The 26,555-nt window shown below is 40.5% G+C and overlaps 1 protein-coding gene and 1 long non-coding RNA gene across 2 annotated transcripts in view; both read left to right on the top strand.

The window, feature by feature from the left end:
• Positions 1-26,555, top strand: part of Sergef (secretion regulating guanine nucleotide exchange factor) — a 227,047-nt gene that overhangs the window by 91,064 nt on the left and 109,428 nt on the right.
• Positions 464-26,527, top strand: LOC125612074. Its single transcript, XR_007342362.1, has 3 exons — positions 464-475; positions 3,623-3,627; positions 4,127-26,527. It is a non-coding gene; the product is annotated as an uncharacterized LOC125612074 (long non-coding RNA).

The following is a 26,555-nucleotide window of genomic DNA, read 5'->3' as shown; positions in this document are numbered from 1 at the left end:
CTTTTGTGTTCTGATGATCTGCAAGAGCAGAGAAGTAGAAATAAACTTTCCTACTTGTATTATCAGGTTTAGAGCAGCTCATAGAATCCAAATCTGATATGCTATATCTAGATATCCCTGGAGCCCTTCTTCTTGGTTATGTGAGATATTTGCTGTGTTAACCTAAGTATCTTATGTGGATCCTTTCTGACACCAAGTGTAATGTGCAGTAGTGCTTGTTGAACAGGATTTGAGTGTCTTCTACTCTGGACCATGCAGAGTGGGTGGTGCCAAAAGGTACCAGATGGCCAACTCAGTATTTAGGTTGAACTAACAGATTGCAGGAGTGAAGGGTGGGTCTGGGCCAATGAGCCAGCTATCAGACTTCAGAATGTGTATAGTACTTTGGTGCTTATGATGTGCTAAGTGGCAACAGGGACACACTGGAAATGGGGTAGTAGATTTGGCCCATAGACCCAGTCAGGTGCCTGGAGTTGTGGGAACATGGCAACATGCAGCAGCAGTGTGTCTGTCTTGCAGATGCTGTGAGGTGGGGATGGGGCATGGCAGTGGACAGTCCATGGTGACCCAGGCAAGTGGGAAAACTGCATTCTGGAAATATTTGCTTGTCAGATGCTGAGCTGTTCAAAGGAGGATGTGGAAATGAATTCCTATAACCCTGGTCTCAGGAGGTTTGCAGGTAGATTTTGTGTCAAGATACTCTTTTGGAGTAATAGCAAAGCAGGACTCTGGTCTTGGAATGATTTGTTAGGTGAGGAGATAGAGGAAATATGTTCAAGGTCATACTTGATAAACCTCTGGCTGAGGCAGGGCATGGTTTTTGGAACAAGACAGATGCCCAGTGATGAAAAATAAGGAACAAGGTTAGGGCAGGATATGCAGCACACTGAGCATCTGAGCTGCCAGCTTCAGATATTTTAGAACTTTCCTGACCAAGGACAGAGCTGGGCTGGGCTGAGCCTGCAAATCAAGGTCACCTGCTAGGGAGTATAGTTAGGTACTCTAAAAGTGGAAGGACAAGGCCATAAAGGTTTACCAGCTGTTCACCTGCTTACCTGTCCTATCTTTGACCCTGCTTGTTAGAACCTTTTGTTCTGTGGTTAGGAAGAATAAGATTCTGGAAACTTCACAGTATCAGTCCCTTTCAGACAGCAGAGGTGGCAAGAGACCCTGTCCCTATCATCATTTTTACCAATATGCCCAGGGCTTTTTAGTGCTGAGATTTCATTAGATATCTCCTTGTGGAGGCAAGTGATTTAACACCCCTGTTGAGAAGAGAAGAAAAGAAAAGAAAAAACTAGTGAGTAGGAGCTTAGCTTGAGACTGCAGGGCAGCCTGCATTGCAGTGGGCATCTAATGGCTGAGCTGGAATAGGTGCAATGTTGTCAATGATATTAACAGCCAAAGGGGAACAATGCCTGACACTTAGTAGGCCAGCAGTATTTGTTGACTGAGTAGGTGTCAGAAAAGTGCTTTATAGTTCACAAAATTTCAAAATATGTTTTCTCCCCCAGACTTTGTAAGATAGGAAGAACATTATACCCATTTGATAGTGAAGGCAGCTGAGGCTCAAAATTTGCCTATTCTGCCCAAGACCACATGGCTGGTGAATGGTGGAGATGACACCAGAACTTAGGTTTTTTGGATCTCCTTTTAATGTTCTGTCTCTGAAGACTCTTCTGAAAATGTGGACAGGTGTTTCCAGAGATCTTGCTGTTTGTACATCTGAATTTTGGTACTTATTAAACAGATACTGTTTTTTAATACAAAACTTTTTTTTTTTTTTTTGAAAAGGAAATGTGCCTCTTTGTATGCATTTCTACCAAATTGAGCCCCTGAGTCTCTTTATTTTTAATAAGGGAAAAACACTGGGGTCTAGAATAGCTGAACCAAGCACCATTAGCTCTTTTTTTTCTAATTAGATTGAAGCCAAGGAAGGAAGCCGCAAAGGCAACCATTTTGTGTTTAGCAGGAATGGTCACCTATGGCCTAACCCACCCACTCTCTCCTTTCCTGCATCCCTTCTTTCCTTCCCTTTGCCCTACAGAAGGCCATTAAATGAAACTCCTCTCACTGAACAGTAGTGTATTTCTTTGGCCATAAGTGTGTCTATGACAGACAGACGACTGACAGACTCATGGGACTTTAGAGAGCTGGTGAATTACTATATCTTTCTTGGTGCACAGTCACGTAGGGCAAAGAGGCTATTGTTTTTCTTTAAGAAGAAATTAAATACAAGGCATTTCTGCCATGGGTTCCAGTAAATGGCTTTGAAATAAAAAGTACACCTGAGAGGTTTTTTTTGCTGAAACTTGGGCTCTGAGTTTGCATGTAAGTGGAAAAGTATTGGCTTTGATCCCAGGCCTGTTATAGCTGGTTTTGTCCAGTCATTGGTGGTGACTGTGACCTCTGGGCCTGTTCACTCTGGTCAAAGTTGCAGCTGGAATTCTCCATCTTATGTTCCTCTGTTGTTACACAAATTGTAAAGTAGCAAATGATTTATATATTCAGAGACCTGTGCTTTGGGCAGTGCCAAGGGCCAGTTGCAAGTTTTGAGACTCAGTTTCTGCTTAGCTCCTTGAGCTGTTGGCCTTGTTTCCCTCTTTCTCCACCCTTATCCTCTTTCCTCTCTCCTCAACCAAAAATGGTCTCCCTCACTGCCCTATTTATATCCCCAGTTTTTCCCTCCATTTGCTACCCTGCACATAGCTACTAGAGTGCCTGTGCCATTAATTTCCTTGCTGAAAACCTTACAGTGGGGCTGGGGTTGTGGCTCAGTGGTAGAGTGCTTGCCTAGCATGCGTGAAGCACTGGGTTTATTTCTCAGCATCACATACAAATAAATAGAATAAAGTTCCATCAGCAACTAAAAATATATATAAAACAAACCAACAACCCTGCAGTGGCTCTCATTGTCTCCCTCGAGAAATTATTCTTCATGGCACAGTGTGCAGGGCTTTTGGGCTCTTCCTGATACCCCCACCTGCCACTCATTTGCACAGTCCTCTAGCCACACCTGCAGCTCCTGAACACACAGGCACCCTGCCAGCCTCTGTGTTCTTGCATATGCCTTTCCTTTGGCCTGGTTTTAGTTCTTCAGATCTGAGTTCAGATGTTATCTCCTTTGTGAACTTTTCTTTATGTTTCAAGGAAAAATTTGGTGCTTTTTTTCCCTTTCTGCTCTTGTGTAATTCAGATGTATTCCTACTATATCATTTATTACACAATTCTGTAATCATTTATTTGAATGTTTATCCATTTTTCTTATCCCAAATTTATTAGGCAAATTCATTCTCTAGCTAATCATTGTTGAGTACTGACTGTTATTCAGGCCTTGGACTCAATGAGCTTTTTGTACGTTCACTTATTTCCTCCTCCTTGGATGTAGAGATTATTGCTATCTGTCCTCTACAGAGTAGGGAATTGAGGCTTAGAGAATTTAAGTGACTTGGCAAAAATAGTGTTTGCTAGACCTGGTATTTTTTGCCAGGCACTATGATAGATACTATAAAGTCTCATATAAAGTTCCCTTATGGAACTTGTGGTCTAGTAGGTGAGAGAAGTCAGAATGTCAGTCTAGGATGCCAGGTGCAGTGATGAGGGCATTCTTGGGGTATGGGAGCAGACGTAGGGCTGACTTATCCCAGGGGTTGTCCCAGGGGTTGTCTTGGAGCATGCACATACCCATCTTGGCATTCCCAGTATTCAGCACTGTGTTAATTGTTTTTCCCTGTGATTAGGCCTCAAAATCTCAGTCATCTTTTGCTTTACTCTCTAAACACTTATAGGTTCATCCATTGCACCTTCCTCCCCAGTGGGTCTGAAATCTGTACAGGTCCCATTTGCATAAGGGACTCTCAGCATGTGAGTAGTGTGCATGAGAGTGTACAGGGTTCTGGAGTACCAGGAGTCTCTGGAGATTGCCTGTGTTCAGCTCATTTGTCATTGCCTAGGCTTCCTGGAGTGTTTCCATCCTAGGAAATTTTTTCTTGGCCTCAAGACAGAACTTCTAAGAACATATCCCAGGATCAGGCTCTCTGGCACTGCGTCCCTCTCACCCCACCAGCTCTGGCCACCTCTGCTGTGTGCTGGATCCTTTACTGCTTGCAGTGCCAAAAGCACTGAGGTGTGACCCTTGCTCTCCCGGGCCTCAGGATCTGGTAGCCCCTCATAGGGGGGTCAGCCAGAAAGGGGTGCAAGTGGATGTATAACCAGGTAGGGTGGGAACTGTTAGAGGTCTGAGTAAGGAGAGATGTGAAAGAGCTGGTTTTGGGACCATTACCTGACTTCTTTCCTCGTTAGGAAAGCTCCCAGGTAGAAGTGAGTGTGGAGCCCAGCAGATACTGCTAAAGATAATAGTTTTGATTTATAATCAAAAAAGATGAACTCAGTATCCAATTAGGAGATTTTCAGGGACACAAAATAAGGAATAAACGGAGCAAAATGAAATGAGCTTCCCTTGAGTGCATCATGCCAGGTTCATGGTATGTCATTTAATTTTCACCACCCCAGGACTTTACATTTATTGATGGGGAAACTGAGACTGAAAGTCATATAGCTTGTAAACAGGAGAGCAATGTTTGATGCCAGGTATGATTCCAGAGCTTCATCTCAGCAGCTTGTTCCTAAGGGACTGAGACTTCCAGGGGAGACAACTGAGTGAACTTCTGAGTACCACACAGGAATCCAAAAGCTGACCAGTGTGAAAATGCCAACCAGGGAGCAAATGATTGTTAAGATCTTTGCCAGTCTGGTCTGTGTTATCCTTATAAAAAAGCAATATTTTCCACAAAGAGTTAAGTTCTTTTTACTTTCTTTTCCCTGCTCTGAGCATAGCTGTCTCTTCCAAGGGTTCCCAAAAGACCCAGGTAATCTGACTCTGAAATCTCTAAAAGATCCCTCCATCTTTCCCTGCCCATTGGTGCCTTGATGAATAAACCAAGATGGTTTAGGCCAACCTGTCAGAGCCCTCTCCGAGTGTGTGACCTATTTTACTTCCACTGTTCATTTGGGCTCCTTTAATAATTGAAGTCTAGTGTTAAACGTTTTCCAGCTTGTCCTTCATGGACAGGAGTGGTTCCGTGTGTAAGTGATACTCCCTGCCTCCAAAGGACACTCTTCTTCCTGAAGTGCAGCTGATTCAGCATGGTTAGATGCTGCCACTGGGTAGCTTGGATTTCATTGAGTCCTCTTGAGAGAGCTCACCTATCTCATCTTTGAGAACAAGTCCACGAGGCTTGGTGGCTAAGGCTGGAGATCACCTTACTGAGAATTTGGACTAGGGCAAGTGGGCTGTAGGGACACACTCAGTCATTTCCTGTTGTGCTGAGAAGCCAGTGCATTTAGTCTCTTGAACACAAAAAAGAGGGGCCACTGCTGGTACCAGTACCATCTATATCTTATGCTTCAGTCTGATTCCAAGTGCAATTTCCGCAAGTTGTATGCTCTTTCTAGCTTCCAGGTCTTTGCATATGTTGGTCTCTCTTTCGGTCTCTGTCTTTCTCTACCTTTCCCCCAAGCTGACTTCTGCTTTCCTTCTCTAGTGTAGTTCCAGGTCTTGCTCTCCTTGCAATAAAGGTTTTTTTCTCCCTCGTAGTCCTTTGTGTCTACCTCTTTCTTGGCATTCATTCCCCTGTGTGAGTTATCTGTGTGTTTGCCCTCTCAGGGATTGAGAGGGGATGGTGGAATCATGGAATACATAAACACATCTGTTAAGTGTGTTATTTGTTGTTCACAAACCAAGGTGCTTAAAAATTCTGCTGCTTGGAAAAGAACACTAATAAAGAAGAAAATCAACATTTATTATTATGTCCTGGGTATTGGGCTAGGTATTTTCCATGTGCTGTCTCATTTAATCTTCATAATAGCCTTGGATTGTGGATATTGGAGGTTATGCAAAGAATTCAAGCTTCCTGCAGTCCTTCATGTTATCCTTCTGTTTTTTTGTACTGACTCATCATAAATTATCTGCTTTATAATTTAATAATGAGTACTTTTGAAATTTAAAAAAATGCTTTCTTTTAATTTTGCAAATTCACAGTTTAGCATTGAGTACAATAATGTATCAGATGACTGTCAAAATGCAGAACCAACTCTTTTGCTGGAAATAATTACACTTTGCCAAACGCATTTATTTTGAGCAGCTCCAGTGTATTAATGTATTGCACTGTGTGAGCCTTGTGATGTATAGATTAGTGAGGATATTGGAATAACAATTAAACTGAGTATAAATTCACTGGATGGGTGGTAAAAAGGGAAATAGAACATGTCCCTTTGTTAAATACATTCCCCTGAAGATGAGTTTGTAATTTGACAGTCTAGGCAGCTGGAAACATTAGGAGCTGCTTCACTGGAGAAGCTGGCCTGATTCTTCAAACTTGCATTTCAAAATGAAACCATTCATTCTCTTGGTGAATCTCTGGTTAGAGCATTTGTTTCTCAGGTTGTGGGCATTTCAGGACCTATACATAGGGAGTAACCTCCAGCCAGGCCAAGTTTACGGCCTTGTGAAGAAGGTTATGTTTGCCTCTAATCTTATATCATTGTCTCCCAGGTAAGCTAAACTGGTCCCTCAAACTTGGCCTGTCTAAAGTGAGACAGCCCAGTAGAGTGGAAGTTTGAGATGGACAGATCTGTATTTGAATTCAGGCTTCTACCAAGGATTGACAGCTGTGTTATTTAAGGAAAGTCCATTCCCTTTCTGTACCTCAGTTTCCTCATCTAAAAAATGGAGATAATTCTTTGAATGGTTATTTACCAACTATCCATTACATACCAGCCACTGTTCAAGGCATTTGGGAAATCCTCATCCTTATGGAATTTACATTTTAGTGAGGGAAAATAGACATTGAAACCTAGGTATAATAAATAAAAAATAATACAGGATATTTGAAGGTAATAAGAACAATAAAAAGAATAAAAAAGAGAGCAAGTTAAGAGATGCTGGTAATTCTGGAGAGTGACTTAGGGAAGTATGGCTTGCAATTCTAATAGGCCTCATTGAGGTGGTGACAAAGACATAGATTTGATGAGGGACTTTACCATGTAGGTAACTGGGGAAGAGTCCTGAAGTGGGAGCAGACCTGGCACATTCCAGAAACAGAAAGGAAGTTTTCAAGACTCAAGCAGAATGATTCTGGGTGAGAATAAGAGAAGTCATTATCAGAGAGATGATGGTATTACTATCCCCAGAGTTGTGAGGATTTAATGAAATGGTATCTCTAAAGTATCTTGCTGTTTCATTAGACTCCCCATTTTTCCAGCACCCTCCCAGTCACCCAAGTTCCAGACTACAGTGAGACCTTGATGTCTCCCTTTTCTTTACCCCCATTGCCAATCACTGTGTGTCCTTTAATCCTGTCTTTCTTTCTGACCCTTTTCCTTGTTCCCAGTGTCCTTAACGTACTTGGTAGCTTCCCACCTGTTTAGTCACAGTAGCCTTCATACTATTAGATTTGTTGTCTCCAATCTCTCCCTCACCGTCCCTCTGATAACCCCCTTCCTTTCCAGGCCTGATGCAATATCAAGCCATCTCTCCCTGCTCATAACCCCTCAGCTGCTCATTAGCGTACTCATTTATTCTTTCTTTTGTTCATACATTCGGCATCTTTTGAACATCTACTAGCATGCAAAGTCATCTGAATTCAGTCTAATGGAGGAAACATACTTGGAAATAATTATAGTACCAATTTAGAAATGTTTGTTTTTACCCTAGCTTGTTTCAGAAAAGATTTTGGGTTCAATGATTTATTATGTAATATGATGAGTAATATGGAGCAGCTCTCTATATATGTCTAAGATAAAGTTTTGCTCTCTCAACCCAGTAGCTAGGTCTGCTTAGGGACAGACCTAACTTTCATCTCACATATCCACGTTTACTTCAGGCAAATGGATAACTTGAAGTTCCATATATGACATGGGCTTCTCTTGCACAACTCCATGTCTTTGCTCACATTCTTCCTTTGCCAGGAGTACTGGTTTTGCCTAATCCATGTTCTGCTTATCCTTCTAGATTCAACTTTAGATGGCATCTCTGTGGGAAGTGGGAAGTCTCCCTGATCCCCAGGTCTTAAATCTCTCCCTTCTCCAGACTTCTATAGCATTTCTCTCTCGTCATTTACCACTTGGATTTTATGTAGGCATGCATATGTGTATTTGTGTGTTTATGTGTTTTCCCATGCTGGAGTACAAATTCCTTTAGACATAGATCATTTTCATCTCTTATCACCCATAGCACCTGGCACAGCTACTTTTCCAGAGGAGGCACTCAGTATTTCTTTTAGTGAGGGAATGAATGAGTGTTTCCTATGCCATAATGTCTGGAAGGTGCCATAACATCTGGGAAGCGACTTGCTTTGGTGGTGCTCTTTCTTAATCAGATATGAATGAAGTACTAATAATTATTGTTCCCGGAGCCCAAATATATTGACCCTGCAGGAAGCTGCTACCTTCTGGTGATGTAACTCAGACTCAGAATGCTTTTTCTGATAGAAGCCATGAGGTAGTCTCTATGAGTAGTTACGAGCCATCACTAGGTCCAAGCATCTGACTTAGAAGTACACAATTTTGGGGACCTGCTCTTTCCATAAGTTGGAGGCTGCCTCTATTTTGAAGTCTCTGTTTGTACCAGCAGGCAGGTGGTGTCTGCTTAACCCACAGGCTATCAAAGACTATACACAGGCTTTGTGACTTTCAGCAAGGTACTTTACTGACTTGAACCTCGGCTTTTAAATCTGTAAAATTGAAATTAAAGTACCTAACATTAGGCTTAATAAGGATGAACAAGGTAACCTGTGTAAAGGAAAGAGCCTAGTATTTCTAAATGCCCGTTACCAACAATCAAAACAATAGTAAATTTACTTCCTTTGCATCTGAGAAGTTCCTATGGACACTGCAATTCAATTGATATGGTGTATATGAATCACTTGGTGGATGTTATTAAAATGCAGAATCTGATTTAGTCGGTCTGGGATGGAGCCTGAGATTCTGTATTTCTGAGATTCCTATGCTGCTGATCCAGGGATCAAACTTTGAGAAGGAAGATGTTAGGGTACTTGTTCTCAAACTATAGCCTGCTTCCAAATCACCTGGAGAACTTGTTAAAATGGATTTCTAGATCTCATCTTTAGTGGTGTACTCACTTAGTAAGTCCGGTGTGAGGCACGTGAGTTTGCATTCCTAATAATTTCCTAGGTGAATCACACTGATCTGCAGATTCAGGGATCACACATCTGGCTAGACTTTGGAATATCTTAATAAGTAAATAACAACCAAAAAAACACTTACTGAGCACTTATATGCCAAGCTCTGTGTCAAAAAGAACTTTGTATAGTTCCATTCTTTAAAAATTCTAAAATTATTTTTAATTGACAGAAAATTGTATATGTTTATGGAATACAAGGTGATATTTGGATATGTGTTTACAATGTAGCGTGATTAAATCAGACTGATTAATAATTTTGTCACACCATATACTTACTTTTCATGGTGAAAACATTTAAAATCTGTTTGAAGTTTTGAAGTATACAGTGTATCATTGTTTATTATAGTCACCATTCTGTGTGATAGATCACTGAAGTTTATTCCCCCTAACTGAAAATTTGTATCCTTTCCCCATTAGTTCCATTTTATTCTAATAATCCTGTGAAGTAGATACTATGGTTTTCTAGTTTGGTTTTCCCCATGATGACAAATTCTTAAGAATCAGGTGGTATGCCTGCTAAAATACAAATTTCTAACTCTCTACCTTGATTCTCATTTTCGTGGGGTCCTGTGTCTCTGATTCGTATGATCAGGTCAAGCTAGAAATCTTTGCTATAGATGATCAGCTGCTTTGCTTCTTTTTCATTTATATCTAACACAGTGTCAATTTTGAATCAATAACATACCAATATAACATAAAATATTTGACACTAAAAGTTGGATTCAGCTAAATTTTTCTTTGATGATTCAGAAAATGCTTCAGAATTTCCAAATGCCTTAGGGTCTTTATTGTGTCCATCCCTGACTTGTAAAAGTGTAGAAAGACCAGTTGACGAAGCAGTCTTATTTACTAAGAAGCTGAAGGAGTCCATGCTGACTGTAACCCTGGGCTCTCTTAAGCTTTAAAATTGTTTGGAAGATTATTCTAGGAAATTGGTCTTCTTTGCATCCAGATGGATTCTGATTCCACAGGATTGTTGGAGAAATGAAGATGCTTAACTTGTCTCCCTTCAGGCCACAATTTGTTTGCCCATACCAAGGCCATTCTGGCCAATCACTTGCTTGGAGCACACAGCATCTTTGTATCAACAATTCTGCCACCTGCTGCTCTCCTGGCTAGGGCCTTCAGCTCCTCTCTGTCTTTTCAGCTACTGGCTTCTTTGCATAGACTTTCCCATTATGCCTCAGATGGTTGTTTCATATTTCATTGAAATTGTGGCTAAGGATGGAAAAGGGGAAAAGTGCAGAATTGTATTTGTAGCTGGAAATTCACCAACCCCTTACCTGCTCTGGGAGGTCCTGTCTGCCTGTCTTTGTGGGTGTAGTGGTAGAGTTGGGTGGTGAGGTGTATTGAAGGTGAAGTTGTCTGTTAAACGTACCATATTTGGGCCATTAGGAAAGATTGGTCTGAAACCAGAAAATTGAGATTTTCTTCAGTTCTGCTGATGCTAATCTTAGTTATTTTGTGGGCCAGTTGAGTGAACAGCCCTCAAAATAGTTTTCTGGTGTTTCAGTTTGTTGGGATAAGTACTGGTCCAGGAGTCAGAAGAGCTTTGGACTCAGGTCAACCCTCCCTTTGATTTATTCTGTGCTCTTGAGCTGCTTAAGTCATCATCTCTGTGGACATTGATTTTATCTCTAAAATGAAGAGGTTGGGTTCAGTGATCTCTGGATTAGCCTGATGTTATGATGACTTAGTCCCAGGAAATGTACCATCATAAAAACTTGTACCCAAATGCAGTCAGGTTCAACCACTCAGCCAATATCTATTGAGCACATGCCCCTGTACATGGTAGGGGTTACAGCTATGCATAAGGCCTATTGATCCACTCACTCTTTCTTTCACTCATGCAACAATCATCTGTTTATTGAGCACCAATTATTTGCCAAGCACTATTTAAAAAGCTATGAGAGATACAAAGATGAATTAGGGATATGCTGTCCAAATGGGCGGTAAGATCACAATAAATGAAGCTCTTTCTAACCACCCTCTCTAAAAGACCTCTCTTTTTATTCTCTGTATCCTTATCTTCTTTTTAATAGTACTTATTACCTGACCATCTATAATTTGTTCAGTATCTATCTCCCCATCTTGATGTGAGCTCCATGGGAGATGGGGCTTTGTTTCGATAACTCTTATATTCTAGTGCCCAAAATAGTACCTGACTTAAAATAAATATTTAGTAAAATATTTAAAAAATAAAATATCTATAAAAGAAGCTGAAAATTATGTGTTGTAAAAGATATTTAGATTAGGTGTTTTAGAAGCTCAGGGAGGGGAGAGATCTCTTCCAACCAGGATAATGGTTTTGAACTCTAATTGCACCTTAGAAATGCCTTGGAACTTTTTAAAAAAATGTCAGTTGCCTAGGTCCTCTGCCAAGTTGATTAAATCAGAATCTCTGAATGTGATGTTTAGGCATCAATACTGTAAAGTGCTCCCCACATAACAATAATATATAGGTAAAATAATGTGAACTAGAATAATCATGGAAACTTCAAGGAGGAGGTAGCATTTGAGCTGCCTTGAAAATCAGGTAGGATTTGGATAAGAAGGAAGCATTCCAGATGGAATGCACCAGCATGAACAAGTCCAGAGGCAGAGTCCCAGGCGGCATTCAAGGATTAATGAATAGTTCATTTTGGCCAGAGCCTAAAGAACACAAAGGGGAATAATTGAAGCAATGTTGTAAAGGTTGACTGGGGTCAATTTGAGAATGACTTCAAATGCTTTGTATTTGGTTATGTAGTGAGAATTGTGAATGGTTTCTAAACAGAAATGATGTGATCAGAGCCTTTCCTTTTCCTTCACACTTGGAGAGGGTGGTTTGAAGCAGATAGAGAAACCAGTTAAGAGGTAGTTTCTGTGGCCTGTAAAATGTGGGCTTTGCTTAAAGCTGTATCACTAATGTTGGAGAGAAGTGCTAAGGTACAGCTTGAACAACCAAGCTTTGAGACCTGTTTGTCCTCCAGCCACTGCTCTCTTCTCTTTTGGTGGAATCACTGGCATTGCAGCAATCAGAGCCATTTGATTGAGCCAGGCAAGTTACACTGTACTAGTCTCCCTAGCCAGCTTTTCCCTATGCATGTCTGATGAATCAATAGGTCTTCTTGAAATGATAGGTCATTTTATCCAGAGACGCATTGCTACAGAAGGAACTCAGTTCCATTCCAACCTGCCTTTGAGACAAGTTTCTGTTGTCTTAATATGGCAGCATATATGACTTTGCTGCTTCTTTACCTAATTTATTACCATGAGTGAGGGTATCTTTACTAGGATCGAGAGCTGCTAACTTCTTAAGCTCTGGGTCTGTTGAGGGCAGCCTGCATCTAACAAGGCAGATTTGAGCTAGGGTGGGGGCCATGGATGTGGAGAGGGGTGATATATTTCTAGTAGCTTTATAGCAGAATACTCAGTTACAAACAACTGAAGTTTCTAGGGCCATGGTGCATCTGCATAGGCAAGGGCACCATATGTGTTTGGGGTTGAAAAAAATGGGACTAAGGAGGGAAAGTAGTGATTGGGTCTAAAGTTGCTGATACACACTTGTACAGAGAGGACTGCCTGCCCTTGGCCAGATGATGCTAGTAGTCAGTGCATCCCCAGGGTCATATATGCCTAAAAGAGCAGGCAAGCAAGAGTTACTAGTGCAGATATTTGTTCCTTCCCTCTGTCTCTTTAGCCAGGGCTGACCTATTCACAGCCAGTCGTTTCGGAATGTCAGTCCCTGGGAGATGCACAGGCTTAATAGTTTTCAAGGAGCTTTCACACCCTTTATCTCACAGAAATCCTGTCAATTATTAACATAGGAGTTATTGTTCCATTTTATTGATGAGAAAACAGACTAGGATAGAGTAAGGTAGCTTATTCTATATCATGTAGATATAAAACATGAAGGCTGGGATTTATTCAAGCAGGAGCCAAGAGGCCACTTCTCAGAGCTGCTTTAGATGGAGTATATGCACATTGCAGTAGAAGTAGTTAATGTTTTCATTATCCAGGGGGTGACTTTGAGCAAGTTCTTTATTATGCATTTCACTTTTGTCAGTTATAAATGAAAATGTAGGAACTGGGGTATAGCTCAGTGGAAGAATACTTGTCTGGCATGCGTGAGGCTCTAGGTTCAATTTGAAGATTAAAATGAGCATTTATTTTAAGTGTCCAGTACAATGCCTGACAGATATTAGGTGTTCAGTTAATCTCTTTAAAAATCCTTTAATCTAGAAATAATTACAGATCCACAGGAAAGTAGATAAAAAGCATCTTATGTATCCTTTACTTAGCTTCCCCCAATGGGAGTCTTATATATTTATATTATGGTATTAAAACCAGGAAATTGACATTGGCATAGTACCTATTTAACTAGACTACAGATTTTATTCACATCTTCTTTTTAGATAAAAATTGGAGGGCTGGGGATATAGGTCAGTAGTAGAGCACTTGCCTAGAATGCAAGAGGCCCTGGGTTCAATCCCCAGCATTACTGCCCTCCTCCCCATGGACTAGATTATTTGAGTTTTTTCCCTAGTTCTGACTTGCATTGTATGTGGCATGTGACTTTCCAGAAGTTTTCTTCTTCCTCGGTTTTCATAATATGGTGTATGTCTCACTATCCTCTCAAATCTCTGTGTCTGTCATTGTCTTCTATACTCTGTCTCCCAGTTTTAGTTCTCGGCCCCTGCTCTTCTCCCTGTATTTTTTCCTCAGATGGAATCTTTCTTTCATCTTTATCTGATGATTCTGAAATCAGTATTTCCTCCTCCATTTGCCAGGCCCTTCTGTGGTTCCCCGTTTCTGCCTCCTTGCTGAATATAAGCTCTAACCTACATCTAAAACTAAACTTCTCATTTTTTAAACCTCAAACTAGTACTGTGTTTGAATTCCTTATTTCTACCAGTGAGTATTGTTAAAACTATCCAGGTCTTCATAAGGAAACGTTTCAGTGATATGTCCATTATCTTGATTGTGGTGAGGGTTTTGCAGGATGTATATATGTCAAAACTTACCGAATTATATACATTAACTGTATATATGTCAGTTATATACATTTTTTTTTTTGTTGTTGTTAAAAACAAAACATGTCTTCCCATTGCCTGACAGCCTAGGCTTGAATCTTGGCTCCCTCAGGGAGCAAGTTACTTAACTTCCCTCTATCCCATAACAGTTCATTACTGTGTAGGATTGTTGGAAGGATTAAGTGTGTTAATCCAAGTAAAGTGTTTAAAACAGTACTGTAGGTCACATATTAAGGTCTCTGGAAGTGTTCTCTTGTTGTTCTCTCTTATTTGCCTCAAGTACACTGTGTCTGGCACAATAGGATTTGATAAGTGTTTATCAAATGAATGAATGAATGCTGCCATAATCTTGAAGTACTGTTTTTCCCTCTCCCCTAATTTTTATCCAAACATTGCTTTGTTTTTGAGGTTCAGCTTATGTTCTGTCTGCTCTGTAAAGTCTTTTCTACCCACCTGAGTCCATAAGGCTCTGCTGGCCACCCTCCCCTGTATCCAGAACTGATGTTTTGCACTAGTACATTTGGCACCCTGGGCGCCTATTTTTCCTCTCTACTTATATTGGACATTCTCCAAGGGTGCCTGCCATTTCTGAATTTTTGCCTATGTTAGGCATGTAGTAGGTACTCAGTAAAAGTGGAATGCATGAATGAATGTCTGATTTTCAAAATATTGATGACAAATTCCCATCAGTTATCTCATTATTAAAATAAACCCAGAATTTACAAGATTTAACTCTGGAGGGAAATTTTCTAAGTGTTTATAGGTGAGAAGTGTTCCCAATTCTGCTTTTCTGAGCTCACTCTTCCTTTTGGGTCTCCAGAGAACTGTAGACCTCCTTGAGCACCCAAGTTTGAACCTAGACCTTTCTCTTAGCTCTCTGAGCACAGCTGAGGCAGCTGGCACTGTTCTAAAGGCTCTTCTGAATACCAATGATGACATGAGAGGAAATTGGGCAAAGAGGAGAGTGTCTGGCTTGCTCGAAGACAATTAGTCTCTTGCCCCAAGGGATGGATGCAACTCCCTCAACTCTGGCCTGTTTTCTAGCTGCAGCCTCTTGCCTCTATAGAAAATCTGATCTGAAACTGTTTTCCCAGGAACTCCTTCTTGGACACCTGACTTCTTGTGTCCAATGTTAGAGAACCTGATTTCTATTTTGAGGCTACCTGTTTCCTTCTTCTAGTTCCTAGAGATATGCCCAGGGTGATCACCATTTGGGTGACACTCCATTCATGACACATGTTGCTCTGGTTTGTCCTCTTTGCAAGTCTGAGAGTATAATGATACCTTAGCCATATCATCAAGAAGGCATCCATACCCTGATAATTGCTCATGCAGAATGCCACATTATTCTGTGCTGTGCCTTGTCAAGAAGCATTTCCCACTGGGAAGGGTAATATATTGGGTCCCTCATGTCTTGGAATACAGTCCTTTATCACCATGCTTTCCTTTTTCACAAGACACTCATAACTCAGCAGTACTGGGTGCCTTGTGATAGAAAAGATACTGCTTCTGGACAACACAAGAATAGTTGCCAATTAGATTGTTCTTTTCATTTACAACTTATAAAATGTCTCTTGTATTTCTTTAAAAAGTTCCATGAAATAGAAGTATGAATTATGTATTATAGTATTATGTTCCAATTTTGCCAATGAAGAATTTAAGATTCCTAGAGAAAAAAAGGTGTGCTATGCCCAAGATCACAAAGCCAGTGAGTGGTGGAGCCCCTGTTCTCCTCCCAGGACCTTCTCCTGCAATCTTCTTAGGCTTGTTCTGGCGGTAGCCCTAGTTTTTTCCTGTGATTCCAGGTTAAACTCTTTATTACTTTCTGTTCTGCTTCTATACCCTTTTAATCTTAGAAAAATGCCATAGATTCCAACAGGAGTTTGTTCCTCTCAGACCCTAAGATTCTTCTGTGGCTTCCCAAGCTGATTGTCGGAACTCCATCACTGTTCTTTAGTTAAAGCTTCTATTAGTTTCTGCTCTCGTGTTTCCTATTGTCGGATTTTCCTTGGTCTGAATTTTAGACCCTGCTTTGTCTCCTCAGCCCTTCCATTTTTCTCTCTGTTCTTTCTAGTCTTGCCCTCTTATCAGATAGCCTCAGTTTCCCACATTCATTCATTTATTTCCTCTTCATTTATTGATGTAAATACTGATGTACTGTATTTAGGATTGGAATTTCCAAGATATTAAAACATGATTAAAGAGACCACGGAATGAGGGGTTCTTTAAAATTAATATGTTAGTTGTTGTGATGGCATAAACATAAGGCATTTGGGGGGGAGCATAGGCAGAGGTATATGTAACACAAATTAGAGGGGTCAGAGAAGTCTTCTTAGGATGGATCATGTCTGAACTGAGTCTTGAGGAATGGGTTGAAGTTTGTTTAGAGTGAGTGGTGGTAGTGATGGTAGCAGTGGTTGGGGAATCATGGAGAGGAGCACATTCCAGGCAAAAAGAACTTCTTATGTAAAGACCCAAAGTAGCATGTTCAAGGAACTGTAAAAACTTCAGCTTGGCCATAGCAGAGATGTAGGAAGAGTGAGGGCCAGGCAGGGAAGGTCATCTAGAACTAGATTGTGCAGGACCTTATCTTGTTCTAAAGATGTTGAGAAGCCATTGAAAGATCTGAAGCAGAAGAGTGGCTTGTTGAGAACAGTGTTGTAGGAAGAGCACTGTGGGGGCAGGGTAAAGGATGTATTGGAGAAAGAGACAGAGATAAGAGGTGATTCAGTTGAGTTGAGTTCATAACTTTGAACTAAGGTTATGGAAGCAATAATGGTGAGAAGTAAATGGATTCAGAATACCAGAGAGATAGAATTTCTAGGACTAGCTGCTGATTAGCTGTCCCTACAATGAAGAGAATGTGTGCTGTTTTGTCTTACCCTTTTATTTGTCTGCCTTGCTGTCCCCTACATGTCATTCATTTTTGCTGTGAGCCCAGAAACCTGATGTTTGTTTCTTGGTTGGTTCTGTTTACTCATCCACATTGTCCTATCCCATCCTATCTCTGAGATATTTCTTCTTTTGACCAAACTTACCCTTACCAATAATTTAATCAATATCAAGGCATTATTTCCATTTGCATTTGGAAACCTGAGTGACCTTTTTAGTATCCCTTTACATAACCTTAACTCCCCCTTTGCCTGGATAGTGCCATCCTTTTTCATGAGTGGTACCTGGGGAAAGTCAGTAAAGGGTGACCTTACTTTCTAAGTTATCTCAAAAGAAGGAAGAGGCAGGTATCTCTCTTGCATCCTTAGATTAGGTCTTTAAACACAGTAGTAAAGAACATATAACTAATTCCCATGAAGAGAAGAGAAAGCCCAGTGTGGGCAGAGTGACTTGTTCTAGGTTGGGGACATTTAGAATTGTTCTGTCCATGGTAGTGTTGAACCAGTTAAGATTTTATGGAATAAAATACAGCATTGGTATTGGAGGGGGGCCTTAGAGTTCCTCCAGGTCATCATACTCATTTTGATGAAGACTTTGCAGTCTCTAAGGTCATTTTGTTTGCCCAAGGTCACAATTAGCTAGTAGCAGAACTGGGACTAGAAGGGAGGACTTCTAATTTAGTTCTTGTTTCACTGGCCCCATAAAAAGTACATGACTTTTTTTGTCATCAGTTTGACAGTTTGAGAATAAGATTTACAAGTTGTTTTAAGGACAATCAGTTTGATAGTTCCTGTTTTCCCCAGGAGACTGGAAATAGCTTGTCCAAGGTCAGAGTGATCAAGAGGTACAGCATCCTGTAGACTTAAAGTCTAATGCTCTTCCCCATATATCCAAAGTCTCACCCAGGGCCTAAAGTTGGGTAGCTTAGACTCCAAGGGCAATGAAGAGAATCATTCTTCAAATGCACTGTAACCATAGTCGATTTCATAAGGTCCAAAAGATGTGATTTCTTTCTTTTTTCTTTCTTCCCTTAGGTTTTCTTTTTCTTATTTGATAAAAATGTATGGCTGGGGAAATTACGTCAGTTTAATTAGGCTGCTCAACACAGTACTTTTCCACTGAATTTACTAGGAACTGTGAATTTGTTGTAACAAACTGCACTGCCGGCTGCAGTATCTGATTGGCATGCCAGGAGCATCACTAGCGAACAGCTAAATAGAGATTGGGGAGAAAACTGGGTCAGGAAACAGGCCTCTGGTACCTGCAGAGGCTGCAGAAGGTGGCGCAGAGGCGGCAGGTGGCCACAGCATGGCACTGTCTCCTAGATCCTGAGCCACTGAGCACCCCACCCCCACTTAGCTCAGTGCTGCAGCCCCTCATCCCCCTGCAGGTGATTGTTCCTGTGGCCATTTTGCCTTCTGCTTCTCTGTATACAGAAAGCTTTTGTGTCTGGCTGTTCAGGAATGGCTTTTCCTCAATAAAAAAGTGAAAGACGGATCTAGATAGAATCTTCATTGGACACTGGTTTTCCTAACCATGGAGTCTTTTGGTTTTCCAGAGCTGGTGTTGTGAGGAATCTGAAACTAGGTTTGGGAGTTCCACGTATTGATGAGAAAAGGGTCAGTAATGTTTCAATTTGCCTGTCTCATGCTCTTCCTTCCTTTCTCACTTCCTCCTCCCCCTTATATCACATCCTTCTGAGAATCTCAGCACTGAGACAAGTCAGGAACTCTTAGAGGAAGGAGTGTGTGATTATGCCAGAAGGGTCAATGGAGGTTTGAAAGTGGTGGCATTTGAGCTGGACTTTGAGGGAAGAATTGGATCAAGAGAAGAAGAGATAAGAAGAAGAGATGCCCTCCTGGTCTCAGGACTGCCCTATGGGTGCTGGAGACCTTCATGGTATTCAGACAGGGGGATCTGTCTCAGAAGGTTGAGGCTGACTAGAACCCTAAGAATATGCTCATCCAAGCTTCCTATTTTATGGATGGGCAGACTAAGACACAGAGAGGAAAGGGCTAGAACCCAGCCAGTATTATAATACCTATTTGTGTGTTTTTTTCTTATTTCTAATGGGGCTCCTAGAATATCCACTTCCTTCTATGGGTGTTACCCTGTCATCTTCTTTCTGACTCCTATCATAGGAACTGAGAGTTACCCAGTGGTCTCCACCTATAAATTATGCATTAGGGAAGGAGCCCTAGTCCTTCAGACCTTGGATTTCTAGGTCACTTGGAACCCTGCTATCCAACTATATTCTTCTGCCTCAGGCCAAGTGAAGTCAGACCTGTTAGAGTTGTTCACTGGGTATGATGCTTTCAGAAGAACACTTTGTAGGAATGGGTCTTATCTCAAGAGTTAGGGCTTAAATTCTCACAACTGGAAAAGCTGAATGTGGTAGGAACCTGGGTCATTGTCCCTTTATGTAATTCTATGAGAAAATTGGGCTCATTTTTACTAAAATTGTTTTTAATAAATTATACTTAAATGTACTGAAGTTTACTTTAAAGATAACTTGTTAGAAACTTTAAATTCTGTATAACATCTCTTTTCCTTTTGGAAAGAAATCAGAGGGGAGGATTAAAAACAATCTCTCTAATAATTTTCTCTATGTCTTTTGAATGGTCTCAATTCAGTATGAGGAATGCTGTTTTGGGATCAAGCACTGATGTACCAAAATGAAGAAATGTGTACCCATTTTCTGATAGGTGTACCAAAGTTTGTTAATCAAATGAATGATTTGTGCCTTTTCCTTCAAGGCGAACTATGTTTTGGAAGATACTTGATAATTCAAATGTCAAGTAGTCTCTGACTCGAGTTAAGTGGAATGAATAGACAAAAAAGCCCATTAGAATCATTCTGGCTGTGAAAAATCAGGCTTTGGTGACCCTGGGGGTCAGGCACCAGTGTAGATCCAGTACTCTTCTAGCATCAGTTCTGTAATGTATCGTATCATGTAATGTTTGTATGGTGTTTTGGGTCAGAGAAGGTAGTTTTAAATGCCTCTAAATAATTTCCCTGTCTCAAAAGTTTTTTTTTTTTTTTTTAAACTTGCAAGTTTATAGGTTTTTTATCTAATTGAGGAATGGAAAAAAGATAAACCTCTTGATAGGTTTCCATTCAGAGGCTGGCACATTCGTAGAAATTTCCACATATTTTTATTTTGGGGTCAAGTTAGGATTGTTAATAGAGTTCATAGAAGTGGTTGGAATAGACAGACAGAGATAAGAATTTGAAGTTCAGCCTTGGTTGAGAGGTTACACAAAGGGAAGTGGAAGACAGAGTCTATAGTTACAGTGCAGTTCTCCAGCAGGGTTCAGTGTGGCACAGTGGATGCCCTTTGGATAGCCTTTCCTAAACTTATCATCCCTGACCACAGCTTCTTTGGTCATTGATACATTTTTAGAATGGTCCTTAACCAGGTGCATTTGCACATGCCTATAATCCCAGTAACTTGTGAGGCTGAGGCAGGAGGGTCTCAGCAACTTAGCAAGACTCGGTCTCAAAATAAAAAATAGAAAGTTCTGGGGATATAGCCCAGTGGTAGTGTCCCTGGGTTTAATCTTTAGTGCTGAGATATGGGTGGGGACAAAGAATGGTCCTTAGTCCTCAACCATTTGCTTTAGCTGCTGCCAGAGATAAGGAAATGGGGGACCAGGCCCATTTCCTTGAGAAATCCTTCTCTGCCCTCCTGGTTCATGCTGTGGCCCATGCTCCTGGTTCTAGCCTTAGGAATGCTTTTCTATTTCTTAGAGCTCTCATTAGGCCTCTGAGAGGAAGAAAGTATATGATTCACAAAATCAGCCTAGGGTCTAAAGCAGCAACTGGCTTCTTATATTTTTTCTTTCTCCTGCCATTTTATTATTATCCCAACCCCTGACTACTTTCCAAAATATACTCCCTGGTCCTAGATACTCTCCTCTGTTCTTTTGGCTCATCTGAAGCTTGGTGGTCATGCTTTCAAGGCCTCTAAGCTGAGGTGAAGGAGGGATTGTAATGTTCATTGCTCATTGCTGTTATCCTATCCCTTAACTTGTTTTGTCCCATAGTCCAAGATGTAAAACATCTATAGAACTTAACTGAACAAATTTACCATTTATGATAACTTTGAAATAATATTTGAATATTATGTTTGCAGTGGCAAACTTGGGACTTAATAGATTAAGACCACATATAGGACATGGAGAATTCCCTTTCCTTCTCTCTCCACATCTTTCCTCTTGCCTGCTTTTGTGACTGTCCAGTTGTGGTACTGATTAGGACACTCAGGCAACTTCAGTCTGCCTCTTCCTTTTTTTTATACCTGTTCATTCAATTAGCAAATCTCATGATTTCACTCCTGAAAATTTCCCATCTTGTTATTTCTGCTGCCATTTGAACAATTACAAATAAGTATCTTCTCAGAGCTCTTCTCTGGAAATATATGTTGTAGGTGTAGCCTCTACAATGTCAACTTCCAATGCTTGCTGGCCAAGCCTTTTGTCACTTACTTGTTTGCATCTCAGGTTCTTAAATGTACTCTAACTGTTCTACAGTCTATCCAGGACAACCTTGTCTGAACAGAGAGAGAAAAAGCAAATATCTATCTTCTCTCTTGTCATTTCTCTCAGATGAATGAATTAAATATTTTTATTGCCTTGAAGATTAATTATCTCTTGTCCCTGGGCCAGCTTTAATATTCTAGCTTATCTTTTGTGACTGGAGCCTGACAATTGAAATTTCTGCCTCTACTGTAAACTCTGTGCTTTTGCCAAATTTCTCATCATCTCCATACTATGTAGGCTTCTCCAGTGAGTTCCAGTCCAGGAGTTCAGAGAGATTAGAATCTGACCTGCAGGATTTAGATTAAGTACTGAATCAGAGATCTTAGAACTGAGAGACCTCCTGAAATCTTCTGGTCCTTTCTGGCACATGAGATACTGTTATTGTGCTTACCAAATAAAAGATCAGAGACCTAGAGAGTTTAAGTGACTAACCTAAGGCCATCCAACTAATAAATTTTGGACCCTAATGCCACACTATATTTTAGGCTATAAATATACTTTATCTTCTCTGGGCAAGCCTTAATTTGGAGAAGGTATCAATTCTCTGGATTTCTCTGTGCAGATAAAAATAATACACCCTTTTAGAATACCATGCCTTGTCTATGTGAGGGAAGGTAGGCAGCCTGGAAGCCACCTTCTTCCAGGCGGTAATGTTTGGTGGATAGGTAGAAATTCTTTTGTCCCCCAGAAATCTCATGAGGTCAACATGTGGAAACAAACTCTTGTCCTGTATGCATCTTGTTCAATGAATCCTTATGGTCCCTCATGTTCAAAAGGATTTGTTTTGTTTTGTTTTGTCTCTAAAGTAGCTTATTAGTTACTCAGGACCACTAAGCTCTAGTTCCTTATTTTTGCCTGTGTTCTACCTCAAATAGATAAACTTGTGTTTTTTTCCTACATGTGGTACTTCCCCTATGCCTTCTCACCTTCCAGCAAGCCCTCTGTTCTCTCTAGGTGTTCTTTTCCTATTCTAGTTCCCCAGACCTGGGGGGCGGGGTGTCCTCTGTGACTCAGCTTGATAAAAGTTCTCCAGTCATTTCATTTGTCAGCACTCCCCAGCTCAACCATTTTCTTCCTTGAACATGTGTTACAGTTTAGATGTGAAGTGTCCCCCAAAAATCATGTTTGAGATAAAACAAGATAGTTTAGAGGTGAAACGATTGGGTCATGAGAGCCTTAATCTAATCAGTGCCAGAATCCACTTGAATGAATTAACTGGGTGGTAAATATAGGCAGATAGGATATGGCAGGAAGAGGTAGGTTGCTGAGGCTGTGCCTTTGACTCCCAAAATATATTTTGTCCCTGGTGAACTAAACTTTCTGCTTCCTGATGGTCATGTCCTAAGCTGCTCTGCACCTCCACACATTTCTGCCATAATGTTCTGCCTCACCTCATACCCAGAGCAACAAAGTTGGCTACCTATGAACTATAATCTCTAAAATTATGAGCCAAATAAACTTTTCCTCCTTTAAAATTGTTCTAGTTAGGTCTTTTGGTCACAGCAGCGAAAATGCTGACTAAAACAGATGTACCTTACAAATTCAACTTTTCCTGCCTATTCCCTGTCGCTGCTACCAGCCACAACAAGGTGTCTATGTTCCCTTTCCTCAACCATTGTTACAGCCTCTTAGTGATCTGGTCCTTTGTCCTTCATCCATTATGCTCACTGATAGACTGCAAACACTGCCCTACTTTTGAGCCTAAAACTTCATGAAGTGATCCTGTCACACATTCTAGCTCTTTTATAATCAACCCTCCATCCCCAGTATGAGTGGTTCACACCAATCAAACTTGGCTACTCATGTCTCCTACATATTTAGTAATTCTTTCCTCATTTGTTCCCTCTACTGCTTTCTCTCCTCTTCAGTAAAAATATGTAGTATCAAATATTTGCAAACTGTAAGGCATGCAAAGTTAACTGTTCAACAAATACTCTCCTATGTGGAAGAGTGGGTTTGGGATTTGGGAACTACCTACTATGTGCTGGTGATTTGCATGTATTAATCTTATCTAATCCTCTTTTCCTGTGAGTTAGGTTGTTATGTGCATATTATACATATGGAAACCAAGGCTCTGAGAAAAAAAAAATTCATGTTCTTCTGTGCCACAGACTTAGGACTAGATATGGAAGGGCTGACAGGAGGAGCTGGCACATAACCAGCTGTTGTGGAAGAAAATGCTCCTTGTCCTGAGAACTATAGTTTTGGAGTTGTATGAGTTCTGAGGAAAATGGGATTTCTTCTAGCTGGGGGATTAGAGAAGACTTCATGAGGAAGTTAAATTTCCATTGAGTGTGAAGGATGAGCAATAATTTCAACAGAAGGAGCTAAGAGGCAGGGATAGAAAGATGGGACTTGCAGAGGCACAAGAGAGGAAATGCCCTTGTGTCATTGGAGGTCATCAGTGTACCGCCTACTTTAATAGGAACACAGGGTTTATTCAAGATGGAGTAGAATATAAGGTTATAAAGTTGAGCTGTAGTCTGTTTGTAGATGAATACTTAAATATCTGGCTAAAAGATTCATGGATTTTGGGCTGGGGATGTGGCTCAAGTGGTAGCGCGCTCGCCTGGCATGCGTGCGGCCAGGGTTCCATCCTCAGCACCACATACAAACAAAGATGTTGTGTCCGCCGAGAACTAAAAAATAAATATTAAAATTCTCTCTCTCTCTCTCTCTCTCTCTCTCTCTCTCTCTCTCTTAAAAAAAATTTGAAAAAAAAAAAGATTCCTGGTTTATTATGTTGGCACAGGGGATCTGTTGACAGGTTTTGAGCAGGGGCAGAGGGTACTAGTCTGAGCTGAGAATTAAAAAGATTACCTTTGGGACTGGGGTTGTGGCTCAATGATAGAGCACTCTTCTGGCATGTGTGAAGCCCTGGGTTTGATCCTCAGCACTACATAAAAATAAATAAATAAAGGTTTTGTATCCATTTACAATTAAAAAAAAAAAGGTAACCTTAGGCACCCAGTGATTAGAGAGAGACCTAGAAACAGCAGAGAGAAGAAAAACTAAAAGGCTATTATTACCATTGCCCAGTATAGTTGTTCCAAGATCTTGAAACAGTACAGTAGTAGTGGAGATGGAGAAGAGGGGCAACATTAGAGCAGACTCAGGGATGCAGACTGACAGGACTCAGTAACTGGCTGAACTTGGGTGGAGGGGGTTATCAAAGATGATTTCTAGGTGACTGCAAGGAAAATGATGGTGGCACTTAAAAAGAACAGGAGGATCAGGAGTGGAAACAGATTTGGGGCTGGGAAGGGGTGAGGTGGTATTAGATGGTATGTTCTATTTTGTGCAGGTTGAATTTTAGGTTCAGGTGAATTGCCTATTTCACATCTGAACTCAGTGTTCTTCACCACTACTATCCCCACGCCCCATCTGTTTTTGTCCTTCCTCTTTATTTTGCAAACTTCTGGCTGCTTTTCACAATATAGGTGAGTAAAGCCCCCAGGTACTTCGTGCCAATGTGGTATTTCTAATTCCAGGCTCCCCGACATGTGCCTCCACACACATAAGTATACCTGTATTTGTGGGATGAGCGCTTGGTGGTTGTAATTAATGTAACATTATAGTTCACGTTGCATGAACATTTATGGTTGACAAAGCACTTAGAATGGGCAGAAGTATGTTGACTTCCCTGCTGATCCCCTACATGATTCAGGGTCATTGAGCCTCAGTAAGATAAAAAGGTTATTGGAGAATAAATGGTAGATTGTAGTTTAATAATAAATGCAACCAAAGCCATTAGCACATATCAAATAGGAAAGTTAGGAGGATTTTTAGTTGCTATAAGAAGATAGACTCTGTTGGAAGGGATAATCAAATTTAAAAGTATATTCAGATGATATCAAATCTGAGACTGATGTTTTATGTATAGTAAGAATAGCTGTCATGTGCTGGATACTTCCTTTGTACAAATGTTGTTCTAGGCATTTTACTTACAGTAATAAATTCAAATCTCATAAAAACCTCACAAAACAGCAAACTGGGAAACTAAGAACTAAAAGTTAAGCAATTTGACCAAGGTCATATAGTTTGGATGTGATGGGGAGCCAGGATTAACTGTTTTTTGTTTCCAGAGCCTGCAGTATTAGCCACTAAGCATCCTACCCTTTGGTAATATTTCAGCCAGCCTTGAAAGATGATTTAAAAGAAAGTCTACCCCACTGTACTCTCACTCCTATAAAGCAGGGACGTTATCTTCTTTCTCTCTATATCCCTAGTGCCAGCACAGTGCCTGACACATAGTATGTGTTCATTAAATATTTGATGAATGAATGTCCTTCCAGGTCACTTTTCCTAATCTGATATGAAATGAAAGTAGGCAAAGAGATTTCTTATTCTTCTGGCATATATTCCTACTGTTGCTGCTAGAGGTGTTATATTTCACAGAAGAAGTATAATGTGTAGATATAGCTCTACCTTTGGTATAGATTTGGATAAATTACTGTACCTCTTTAAACCTTAGTTTTATTATCTATAAAATAAAAATAATGGTTGAACCTTTTGTGTAGGGCTTTGGTGAGGATTAAACGTAATAATCCTTGTAAAATGTATCATTGTGCTTGGCACATAGCACTCAATAAATGTTGGATTATATTATCATGGATAGAAAATTTGAAATCATGCAACTGAAAAAGGCTTTTGGATGTAAGCCTGTAAAGGTGAGCTGTTGTCTGCCCTCTGTCACACAATGCTTTTAAAGTGCCCTTTAGAGGTCTAAAATCATTGTGTTAGTTGATGGATGCAAAAATATTTTGTTTGTTTATAAAATTAGCATGATAGACACATTTAGAGAGAATTAAGTTCAGAAAGTTTAGAAGACTTGTTTTCCTCTTCCGTTTTTTTTCTTTTTCTTTTTCTTTCTTTCTTTCTTTCTTTCTTTTTTTTTTTTTTTTT

Source organism: Marmota marmota, unplaced genomic scaffold (genome assembly GCF_001458135.2).
Source record: "Marmota marmota marmota unplaced genomic scaffold, marMar, whole genome shotgun sequence".
NCBI lineage: Eukaryota > Metazoa > Chordata > Mammalia > Rodentia > Sciuridae > Marmota > Marmota marmota.
Note: the sequence above shows the minus strand (reverse complement) of the source record. Positions and strands in the feature narration are given on the sequence as shown.